The sequence below is a fragment of the Strix aluco genome, chromosome 2, assembly GCF_031877795.1.
Source record: "Strix aluco isolate bStrAlu1 chromosome 2, bStrAlu1.hap1, whole genome shotgun sequence".
Classification (NCBI taxonomy): Eukaryota; Metazoa; Chordata; class Aves; order Strigiformes; family Strigidae; genus Strix; species Strix aluco.
The window spans coordinates 38050732-38063542 of NC_133932.1; the positions used below are offsets into that span (position 1 = coordinate 38050732).

General features: G+C 37.5%; 1 protein-coding gene across 2 annotated transcripts in view; it reads right to left on the minus strand.

The window, feature by feature from the left end:
* The window catches only part of DSCAM (DS cell adhesion molecule), a 476243-nt gene that overhangs the window by 291703 nt on the left and 171729 nt on the right, over positions 1–12811 (minus strand). The window lies entirely within an intron of this gene.

Here is a 12811-nt window from a genome sequence, read left to right on the forward strand (position 1 = left end):
GCAATTAAATAACAATTCAGGAGATGAATAACTAACATCTACCAGTCAAAGTCAGCAGTTTGCCTACATGCCAACTACAGTACTCTTCATTAAAACATCATTTGGTATATCTTCCAAAGAAATCTGTATCTGCAGAACCGAAAAACCTCCACATCTGCCAACAGCAACTTCCTTCTGGGGCTCTTTCTTCATGTCTTTAAGTTCCTCTTTTAATTTCTTTTATTCTCTTAAATCTTGATTTTTTTCTCTTTACAAGCTATACCCCTTCCTTTTTCAGACCCAGCTATCCCAGCTGACCACAGTACTTATCACCCTTGCTGCTGCTTACCTTCTCCCCATCCATTCTTTAATATTCTATGTAGTTGTTTCCATAAAAAGGAAATGCTGTAAAACTGAGAAGAGAGCAGGAAATGCGCTGCAACAATCAGGACCTTTACAGAATCCTCCACAGTTATTTCAAAGAGAACATTACTTTGGAGAGAAAAGAAAAGCCTTAGAAAAAAAATGAAATTCAAGCATTCTATAAAACGCATCAAAAACTCTGAAAAAGCTTTAAGTGACATGCCTCCTGGGATCTCTTATGCAGTAAACTAAATGAATTTACTTGAAAAATAACTGGTAAAATATTTAAAGATGACTAAGAAGTTACAACTAAATAATCTACTACTTAAAATAAACATGCACTTTTTTAATATAGTGGTAAATAATTATGTCCCTGGCATACAGACTACTCTAAATGGTTTTCCAACCTTACAAAAGCTGTATACTATTGGCTGAGTCCAGATTGCAAGTTTGTCTTCAATACATTTTCTTTTATGTGTTAATTTGTTACTTTTAACACAAAGATGTCAAATATCATCTAGGACAGACAGTAAGAAACACTATCTCTACATTTTCTCAGTTAAGAGTTATGTTTAAGACTGCTTTATTTGAGATTCACACAAATGGTAGATGACAACCGTTTTTTTTTTTTTAAATAAGCCTTTAAACAAAAAGCTTTTTCCCCCTCCTCAGAGACTTTCATTACCAGTTCTTGCTAACATCTCTATTTTCATTTTAGTAACATGCCTTTCAATAAATAAGCAATGGTTTCAAAACTAGAGTAGAACAATTTCTTTTTTTTTTTTAAAGCAAAGGTAGCTCTACAAACTTAAATTTAAACAGAATTTTATTTTACTTCTAATTTTAAAAGATGACAAAAGGAAGAGTCACGGTGATAGTTTCAGGTATAGTAACATAACTTCCCTGTGTACTGAGATGAAGATTATTTCAGAATTAGTGCTGAGATTCAGCACTCTGCTTAAGCACACTGCCTTACTGGCTTTCCTAACTCATAGGTCCAATTAAGACCACATTTTAAAAGCTAAAGAGTCAATGTGTAAACCTACAAAGCAGCACATCCTCCAGGGCAAATGTCTGTGGCCTCATAACCTGTTTGTCTCAAACAAAGCTGTTTGATATGATTTTTTTATGCTCTTTTATATCTATACACATGCCAAACTGTTCTGAGAAGTAACCATTTTAAGGCAAATTTGTAGATAGGCTCAAAAAGTGCATTATGTCCGTACCTCCTGGGCAAGACAGAACTTCCTGAATGGGACAGTGGGACAGTTCAATAGAATCATGTTAATTTTTTAAATGGCCACAACCCTGAATTTATACTTCCATACTTTTAAACCAGATCCTATTCCACAATTAATATAAAAGATGAAAATTATATACCTAGTAGTGTTTTCAAGAAACACGTTTTAACAATTGTGTTTCTTTAGGAAACAAAACAAAATGAAAAAGAACTTTTAATGCTCAGTAGGACATTTCTTCTAATAATTAATTTCACTTTTCATGCCTGCTACACATTATTACAAAATGAAACTGTGAATAATACAAATTAATTTTTATTCAGGTATTTTTTCAGTGATAATTATTAGTTCCACTGTATACCTCTAACTGAATTTCACTGACTTATTTTAGTTAGACAAGGAAGATCTTGACAAAATGAAGGACTGTTTTATCTATTTCTTAAAATATTTTTCATCATTTTCTTACATTTCTTTTTAATTTGGAATTATGAGAAAGACTGTTTGTACAATTTAGTATTAAAAAAAAAAAAGTTATCTGTTTAATAAAACACAGCTCACAAATATATACAGCTGACATAAACCCAAACAGCAACTTCACTCTTGTCCATATGCTAAGGCATGTTCTACACCAATCATACCAACTACTCTTATAGTTCCCATATGTGTGCACCACACTTCCGTCAATTAAACTGTTGCAACCCACGGGGGGAAGAAAAAAAAAAGTGAGAGCCACAACACCAAACTGAGTTTGGCTTCCGAGCCCTAACTACTGAGATTTTTCTCAGTCCCTGAGGAAAACCAATTAAAAATACCACTAAATGTGTATGCTGCAGATATTTATCTGGTCATTTTATAAAAAATCAAGGAACTTCCAAATTTTTTAGGTTGCCTAAAGTGGGTCAGGAACTCCAGGATTAACTGATAACTTCCAGCTTCTGAAGTTTCTCTAGGATTCAGTGTAGATGTTAGCCACAGTGACTACTTTGAAAAATTCTCATTTATTCTAGAGGAGCTACCCCAGGGCTGCTGGACATCCCTAAAGTTCAAATAAACATTGGCTTATCATCAAAGACTGCAGAATAACAAATACTGTAAAACTGTAGAAAACTATCTGGAGAAAAAAAAACACTTAAAACCCCAAAAGTATCCATTCACTGAAGCTCCTCAAATGAAAGATTTGCACAAATTTTTCACTAGAAAAAAAAGTCTAAACCAACTGAAATATTTAGGCTTGTCAAAGCAAGGCAGTGAATGCTTTGTTAAGGTCACATCTGAGCTGCACTGAGGCAGTTCAGGGTTTTTCACGCCTCTTATTTCCCACCCAAGCCAGGACCTGCAGTCCTGAATACTTCTCACAGGATGAGCCATGCTGACTCACGGCAATGTGTTTCCCTCCTGCTTATAAAAGATGCCGTTCAGAGAGAAAAGCTGGTCCGCAAAGACAGACATGACACCTTGAAAGGGTTAACCTATTACAGTTAAATCTTATAATAACTAAATATTGTTATAATCTTATAATCTTTGTAATTACTAAGTATGCCAGCTGGATCCTGTTCTGTTTTCTGCTATACAAAGACACACTGACATTCAAGGTCATAAAATGACTGATCTTGTGTACCCAAGTAGATAAAAACACTATTTATGCATGGAAAGCTAACAGAACAGAAGTAGTAAAATCTTGTAAAACTGTGAAGTGTGAGACAAGCAGTGCAGTATTTGTTATGACGGTTAAAATATTACATAACAATGAAAGTTTTGCAGATATTGCTTAAGAGCAATATAACAACATGAGTATTTATTTAATTATTAAACTTGCTTATGATGTATTCTTTCTAACCCTACCCCTTATGTTCTGGAATTCAATGCAATAGAGCAATTAAGTTGATCTTTATAAAATTTAAAAGATGAGAGGTCTCTTTCTATGGCTAGAAACTATTATGAAACAACACATCCTCTTCAGAAAAAAACAAAAAAAAGCAGCATAAACTGCACATCAGAAACATACAGCTCATCTTTTTAATAACTGTTAAAAAACAAGAATTCCAATTACCTGGTTATACTAGTATTCCAATAAACACCATGCCCAGCACCTGTGATTAGATCCTAATCTGAGTTTACAATCCCTAAATAACTAGGTGGGATTTTTGATGAGTCCTGACTCGTTTCCTAATATCACCTCTGCCCTCACAGGAGAAAGAAAGGAAAATAAAAAGGTTTCAGATTTATAAAAGTCATCATTATCTCCTGACTGGCTTAACACACTCAACCTAGGGATAAAAACTTATCAACTTGGAGGAAGCTAGAACCTGGATATAACACACCTGTCCCCTGCTCTCTATATTGGCTCCCTACCGGATATCAAGCCAAGTATAAGGGTTCAGTCTCCACTTCAAGATGCTTAATGATCAGCAACTGGGATCCCTAAAGACTGCCAAAAGCTTGAGGACTGCCTTTGTCTGCTCTAACATTCTGGCACTAAGGAGAATCAGAGATGTCCACACTAGTGGAACTCTCTCTGTCTCTTCCTGACCCTGTTACATCTGTCAAACAAATTATATCATATTCCCTAAAAAAGGATATAGATCTCTCAGCAGGGGACCAGTGTCAGTCCATTCTCCTCTAGAGTTGCTTGTTACTGAGGTGGGGAAACAGAGGAATAGCTGTTCTTCTCCATTCCTTTGCACCCACCTGCTGGGTAAATCATGTAACCAAAGGGTTTGTTAATTTTCCTACCCAAAATGGAAGAACAGACAACCTGCATAACTGGCCTAAGCAATACTGAGGTATGCTAGGGCACAGAACAAGTGATGGGAAGCTCTGTTTGCTTACTCTGACAGCAGGCCAAGGGCAACACAAAAAATGACTACAGGAGCTGGGCCAGCTGAGTATTCCAAGAAGAGACCAGCCCAACTGGCCAAAATTCCTGGGAAATGGTTGCCCCATCAACACCAGTCTAGGACCACACTACAGCCTTGGAAAACACCAGCAAAGTGGTTCAGACCAAAGTATTCCAACTGTATTCTTGCATGCAGAGAACCACTTCAAAAAAATACAAATCTAGAATGAGATTCACCTTGTTCAACTTCAGCAGTCTGAGATGATCGGGTGGGCACCCTCTAATCAATGGAGAGAGTAGGACTTTTCCAAAAGGGGATATATGCTGTTCTAAGGAAGGTGCCTTAGATCAGGGAGGTGAAATTACTCACCTATTTCTATAGCTCACCGGAGAGAGGATACCACGATGGCTAGTTTTGGTTGGATCACTGGAGAAGATGGACCTTTTCCACAACAGACAGTGTGCCACTTCCTGCTTTGAAACACCACCCCAGTATAGCAAGCACCCCTACCTTCCAATGTTTCCAAGTGAAGCTGAAAGTGGTTATCTAGGGTGGAAAAACATACTGCAGAAATCATTAAAAGAAATTTATATGTTGTTTGGATGCAACAAAACTTCAGGGAATGACAATGAGAACCCTCTAAGCTTGATTTTAAACTGTGTAGAATCCTATAAGACAATGAACTTCTAGGGACAGTCAGCCCTATCTGGCCATGTTTTAACTGAATCCTTAAAAAACACTGTGTTCTGAGTTGGAGCAATACAGTTTTATGGAATCTGAATTGACACATTACTAAGAAAACTGATTTAGCGGTGGTCATAACTGCTCCGGGAAAGTAGTTTCTCTGCTGCAATAAACCAGGTTTATTGAGTAGTTGTCTAGTAATCAGTCTGCAGTATGATTATTATTATTTACTATCACCTGACTTCACTCTTCATTTAGTAATGGTTGACAGAAGAACAAAATTGCCAAAAGACTTTCATCCATCTTTCACAGTGAAAATATCTTCTAAAATATTTTGAGAAGCATTGAATTTTCATGTACACACACATTTATTTATATACATATGCACACACACACAACTTTATATTTTTTTTTCAGAAGACATCACAGCAGAGTAAAGTCTTAGATTCTAAGTCTGCTTTGGTTTAACTGTTCCAGTCAGCTCTTCTCTGTTAATTCTGATGCCTATAGTTTTTTTCATAATTCACCACGTGAGTGCCTGCTGGAAGTGATTTTAATACCTGATTGCTCTTGGCTTCAAGTGAAGGAACGTCCTTCATCAGGGACAACAAGATGGGGTTGGTGAGAATTTATGAGCTAATGGCTAGATGTGACTACTGGGTAGAAATCACTTTTATTATGTGCATAAAATGGTGTTTGGATTAAAGGACAACTACATTTCTCAAGATGACAACCAATACAACATCTTAGACAAGAGAATAATGCCTGCAGTTTGGTGCCTGATTTTAGTGACTTTTATGTAGGTTTTCACTTTGACTTACCTAAGAATGTAAGAGATAACTGAAGGCAAATTTGACAAAAATATTTTCTGTAAAACAAACATTTAAACCTACTTAGATACTGAAGATAAAACTTAAAAATAACTCTAAAGAGACATGAGTCACAGAAGTTTTCTTGATGACTTCCCTTCAGTCACATTTCTGAGAGTAATCAAGGTGGTCTCAAAGGTGTTATTATTACAGATTTTTATAAAGATAGCTGATATCTTCCACCAAAATATATGCTTCTAACAATTAATACAGCTTGCCATTGCCTTGAGGGTATGGTTTGAGACGTCAGAACTTGATGGATCTATCCTAAAATAACTCTTCTAATTTAGAATTCTTGTACATATTGCTATATGAACAACCTTACTCACAGGGTTTTTCCTGTAAGTATTTTATAATAATATTGTGAAGAATAGAGAGGAAAACAACAATGAAGTCTCACCACAAAAAACTTTTGCAAAGAGAAGGAATTTGGGAGATTTTAATGCAAGAGACAAACTCACCCAGCAATAAGAGAGAAACAAGGATGACCTGGAAGCTTGAAACATTGTTACCACCTCCCTCCCACACATATCAAATGCTATTTTTACATTACAGTTCCCATGTTGGTAGATCCAGTATAGAAGATTCTCCCTGTCAGAATTTTTTACGCTCTCCTTGCCATGTCCGTGACGAGTTCTACTGACTATCACATCCCAAAGCAAACTTAATACCAAAACAAGCTTTTTTTGTTATTGCTTAAAAGGGAACATTTCATATTCAGAGCGTCATCATGCAAAGCTGATCATGCAATAGAGCTGGCCTCCTGCGAAGTGAAAAGAATGATCAGCTGAGACAAGAAGAAACCTAACCTGGAAGTACAGCTCTAGATATTTTAAGAAGTTATTTTACTATATAGTTCCTGCCCCAGTACCCAACTCTTGGACATCCCATTGCAGGCTGGTTCCACTGTAGCCTGCTGCAATGCACAGCCTTATACACTGAGCTAGACCAGCTGAGACAGCCCTGCAGTGGGCAGGAAACTCAAAGAGACCCAAGTAGACATCTAGAGCTAGAACTCCCTTGCTAGTTGTGGCAGGTGCACCTGCCCCAGGAAAATAGGGCTTCTTGGTTGCTGAAGTGCAGCAGCTATTGATTGCCTTTGTTCTTAGGCTTCACAGTAGTTGGGGCCTTTGGCCAATAGGAGACACTATTGACTACAGATCAGATTCACCTGGGTATAAATGGAGTCCCCTGGAGCAGCATGCTGTTGTTGAGGACTCTCCCCTTGGGTTGGGATGTTGCCCAAGAAAACTCCTTGAGGTTACTTGGGTTGGGATGCTGCCCTGAGAAGTTCCTCAAGGTTGAGAGCCCGCACTTGTTAGGTGAGTGATAGAGCATTTTGGGTTGTCATTAAACCCTAGAAAGTGGTGCTTTGTTCTACATTTTGGGTTGTCGTTAAACCCTCGGAAGTTGTTCTGTTCTCCTCTCACGGATGTTCGAACCTGTAATTGAATAGTTGCGGAGGGCTACTTAATTGTATTGACAATAAATTTTTAATTTTTGCTGGTTGTTTGTTAATTTGAGAGCCTCTGTAACACTGATCAGCTAGAGGCCTCAGCTGCCCTGACCTGAGTGACTGCAGATGCACTGCAAAATGACACTCCAGTAACAAGCAGTGATTTGTTTAGTGCACATGATGGCAGGATTAGCATTTGATGAGCTGTGGTCATCTGGAGCTTCTTTGTTCTTGATTTATAACCAGCTTTGTTTGAGTAGCCTTTCACAGAATCACAGAATCATTCAGGTTGGAAAAGACCCTTGGGATCATTGAGTCCAACCATCAGCCCTACTCTACAAAGTTCTCCCCTACACCATATCCCCCAACATCTCATCCAAATGACCTTTAAATACATCCAGGGATGGTGACACCACCACCTCCCTGGGCAGCCTATTCCACTGTCTGACCACTTTTTTTTTTAAATTTTTTTTCCTAATGTCCAGTCTAAACTTCCCCTGTTGCAGTTTAAAGCCATTCCCTCTTGTTCTATTGCTAATCACCTGTGAGAAGAGACCAGCACCAATCTCTCTACAATGTCCTTTCAAGTAGTTGTAGAGAGTGATGAGGTCTCCCCTCAGCCTCCTCTTCCTCAAACTAAGCAGCCCCATCTCCTTCAATCTCTCCTCATAGGATTTGTTGTCCAGGCCCTTCACCAACTTCGTTGCCCTCCTCTGCACTCGCTCCAGCACCTCAATATCTCTCTCATATTGAGGTGCCCAAAACTGGACACAATACTCAAGGTGTGGTCTCACCAGTGCAGAGTACAGGGGAACTATCACCTCCCTACTTCTGCTGGTCACATTATTCCTAATACAAGCCAGGATGCCATTGGCTTTCTTGGCCACCTGGGCACACTGCCGGCTCATGTTCAGCTGCTTGTCAGTTAGAACCCCCAGATCCTTCTCTTACAGACAGCTCTCCAGCCACACCTCCCCAAGCCTGCAGCAATGCATGGGGTTGTTGTGGCCCAAGTGCAGGACCTAGCACTTGGCCTGGTTGAAGCTCATCCTGTTGATGTTGGCCCACTGATCCGATCTATCCAAGTCTCTCTGTAGTGCCTCCCTATCTTCATGCAGATCGACACTCCTGCTTAACTTAGTGTCATCTGCGAACTTACTGATGATACACTCTATGTCCTTATCAAGATCATCAATAAAGATGTTAAACACCAAGCCCTGAGGAACACCACTTGTGACCGGCCGCCAGCTGGATTTAACTCCATTGACCACCACTCTCTGGGACTGTCCATCCAGCCAGTGCAAATAACCTCCTTTTCCTAAAGTATCCAGCAATTCAAAAGAAATTATTTGTGTCAGGTGGAATCTGTCTCAGGGCAAATTTGAAGTTTAGCTTGAACCTAAGTATTTATTGAGGGTAAGAACAATAAAGTAGAGATGTATTCTAAGAAGATTAGATTTGATGCAATTGTTTCATAGTCCCACCAGGGATTGCCTTCCTTTCACATATAGCTCTGTTTTTCACCCTTCTCTGAACAGTTGAATGAACATACAAAATGAAAATTTTTTTCAGAAGAAAAATCACTATTGTCTGCTCAAAGTGTCCACCTGGAAACTAACAGTCTGTGCTTAGGAAACAACTGGGAACAGAGGGAAGCTGAACAAAGTGGCATATTTGTAGAGGTATTGAGATATCAAAGATACAGTTAAGTAAGAAAGTTAAATATTTCTGAAAATACCACTATGCTCAAGGCATCTACACACTCACACAAATCTCTCCTCCAGTCTCAGCAGCACTAAGATTGCACTTGAGAACATTGTCTATATCAGAGTTACACAATCCTCCTGCCACAAGGGTATATAATATGTGTTTTAGGACAGGCAGAAAGGTTGTGATATGACTAAGAGATATCTGATGGTATTTTTAAGTTTATGGACTTCCTTATCTTCTCATTGTACCTGTTTGTGAATAGCTTCAAATGAAGAAATAAAATTAGTCCAGTGTAAAAAGAAATGTGCCAGGAGAACAAAATTATGCCAGCTGGTCTTTGCCTTATGTGCTTCTGCTATTAGACCTGAAGTTTTTGAAACAAAAAATTAATACCATAATTATTCAGTTGTGGTCTTGGAACAGATTTTGTGCCAATTCTATTTAGACACAGTCAAGAAAACATTTCTTGACTGCTTTTTTTTCAGCTCTCAAAAAAGCCACCTCAGTTTATTTTCCTCAGATTTTTTGCAACAAATACATTTTAGTATAGTAAAATCCCTCATCATAGGCAATCAGGCAACTTCTGCTCCAATAAGAGGTACTATACTTTCCTCCCTTGCTATTTCTTTTTCCCTCCGAGACTTTATTTCCCAGGAATTTAGATATCATTTAACTGCTGATCCCTTAACTCAGTACTGCTATTTCTGTCTAATTAAACGAGACTGTAGTTGAACATTAATATTATTATACATTTCACTCCTTCCTCCAGTCAATAATCCCTCACAGGTTAAGTGCTTCAGACAGGAAACCTGCTGTAGATTTCAAGGAAAACTTTTCTGGAAAGTTCCAAAGACACCATTTGATACAATTTCTGGTTCTCCTATGCAACTTTATCCTTCAGTAGATACTTTGCTTTGGAAACACAACAAAGAACATGGAAAGGGGGAATATGGTGAGGACATGTACAAAGAAAACTGATGAAATCTGTCCAGGAAGCTGACACTGTATGAGAACTCATCAGAGGTGCAAAACCTCTGTTAAACCTCTACTGGATTTACTATTCAAGATGGAAAATAACCCAGTCAGTAACAAAGTTAGCATAAACTGGATTTCAGAAGACATTTAAGTGCAAGATTTGTTTTCACTTCTGCCTGGTGGTAAAGGTATAAAACTAAGCCAGTCAGGACAGAGCTGTGTGTTAGACAAAAAGGCTGACATCATCACTTGAGTCCTTTCATTTGATACAAAAGGATGGTAAACATCTCTCTCATTAGTGGACAATTTTTTGTAACATACCTCAGTGTTTAAATTCATGCCATTTCAATGACATCTCAAAAAAATATGTTAAGATTTATTTAATTAAGGTTGCACAATTTTCTAAAACTGTTCAGTCATGAATTTTATAGCTCCTCACAAAGTTTCCTACTTGTATGAAATAGCCTGTTATCTTTACATCTTTCCTGTTTATTGTTCATATTACTTATACCTCATGCTAGGGCTCTGACTACATAGAACACTTCTTTGAAAGTTTATTAACAAAAATCCAACTTACATTTATACAGCATACTTTTCTCTGATACATACATAGAACCACAAGCCTTAACAAGAATAATATCCTGCATTTATTCTTCAATAGTAAGCATATGCTGAAGTACCTGTCTGTTCACCAGCATTCATTTAAATAAAAAAACCCCAAAACTGCAAGAGAGTAACTAAACTAATTTACTTATTAATTTACCAACTGCAAATCATGCCAAACTGTTTCTCATCAGTATTTTTGGAAATGAAACATCATAAAAATTTAAAAGAAAACACGCCATTTAAAAATAAAGAAGTCTAAGGATGCATATGTACATTGCTCCTGTGAGAATATCAGCTGTTAAATTCTGATTTAAATCCCCTAAGATTAATTTGTTAAATAAGTATATCAAAGGTATTAATAAAAGAGGAGTTCTGTGAAGCAAACATATTTTAAATCTACTTTTACAGCTCTATTCACTGTTAAACAGCTCTCAGCATTTCCACCATTTTATAAGCTATGTCCAATCTACCTCTCTTCAATTTGAGGAGTCTGCAATAACCTTGCATTTTTTTGTCTAATTTATGATGATGAAGCTTTGTTAGGCATATAACACAAAGAAAAGCTATATGTATCTTAAAGTTACAGTGCAACTAGTAGTAATATTGCAGCAAAGATGAATTGTCCCCCCTGCTTATTTGACCAGTGTGGCACAGTTTTAATTTTCTGGCTTTACAGTGTACTAGTAATGCTGTAGATTTTGTCAAAGCAATGAGGAACTTGGAAATGCGTTCCCGCAAAGACGTTGGGTTATCTAACCTTATCTAGCAAGTGGAGAAGAGAATAGCAATGTGACAACACCACAAAACAGAGACATTGTCTTTTTCAGTTTTGCATAAACTTAGACGAAAACACTAGGTACGTTTAATTCATTCTTGTATGTATTCTATATTACTTCACATGAATATACTTCTCAAAGTGCTTAATTAGCTAAAACATCTAAAACCATCAGTATTTTACCTCTTTCACTTATTAATGAAACTCTTTTCAGTTTAGTCTTTATTTTTTCCTCTGGCATGCTTGCTCATATGATGCAATTGATTTTCACTCTGTAGGACATACTTTTGTATTTATAGGTTTCTAGAACATGGTGATTTTTCTTCCATTTGATCTTTTTTCCCCACCAGTAAAAGCTTTTCCTCTATACTCCATTTTTTTAAAAGTTTTTTCCTCTATAATCCATTTTTTTAAAGTCTTAAGCATAAGACTTTAAAACCATCCCTTTCTGGTTTGCTTTCACATTTTTTTATTTCTTGCCTGCTTTATCTTTTGATTTCATAACAGCACTTTATAAATTTACTTTATTACTCACTGTTTTCTGAATTTTTCTTTTGTAGTAACACCAATGACTAAACTGTAGAGAGTGCTCTAGGTTGCTGTAACATTTGCTTTCTTTCCTGTACATCACGCATGCCCCCTATACTCATTCATTTCTGCCTATTCAAATTCTTAAGAGCTTATACTATGCTGCTGTGGTACTGTATTCAGTCTTGCTTAGTGCACTGCGTTTAATATACTTAGGGCTACTGTCATGAAAATTTTACATTTCTAACCAGATACTCTATTAATACTTCACAGGTCGAAGATGGTTTCCACCTCTGCTTGAAATCTCTGTTGTTTGGGTCATGATATAACCCCTCTCTAAGCCTAAAGGAAGGTCTGATTTCCCACATTTAAGTCATCCAACAAGTGGCCATGAATTGTAAATCCCATTTATAAGGTTCTCTATGGTTCCCACAAACCTGTAGGTAAAATGAGCACTTGAAACTCTATTTTAATTTTAAATCTGTAGAAATAATGTGTCTTTGCCTGCATTTTGACTTATAACACTTTTCACATTTTTTTTATTCTATCACTAGTTAGGCTCAAGGTGATTCTTTTCAAAAGGTATTTAAAAGAAGGTGATGATAGGAGCACAGGATTCTTCAAGTAGAAAGGGACCTCAGGAAGTCTCTAGTCCACCCTCATGCTCAAACCAAGGTCAGCTCTGAGACAGGTTGCTCCAGTTGGGTCTTGAAAACCTCCAAGGATGGAGATGGCACAACCCAACCTCTCTGGGCAACCTACTCCAGTGCCCAGCTGTTCTCATGGGGAAA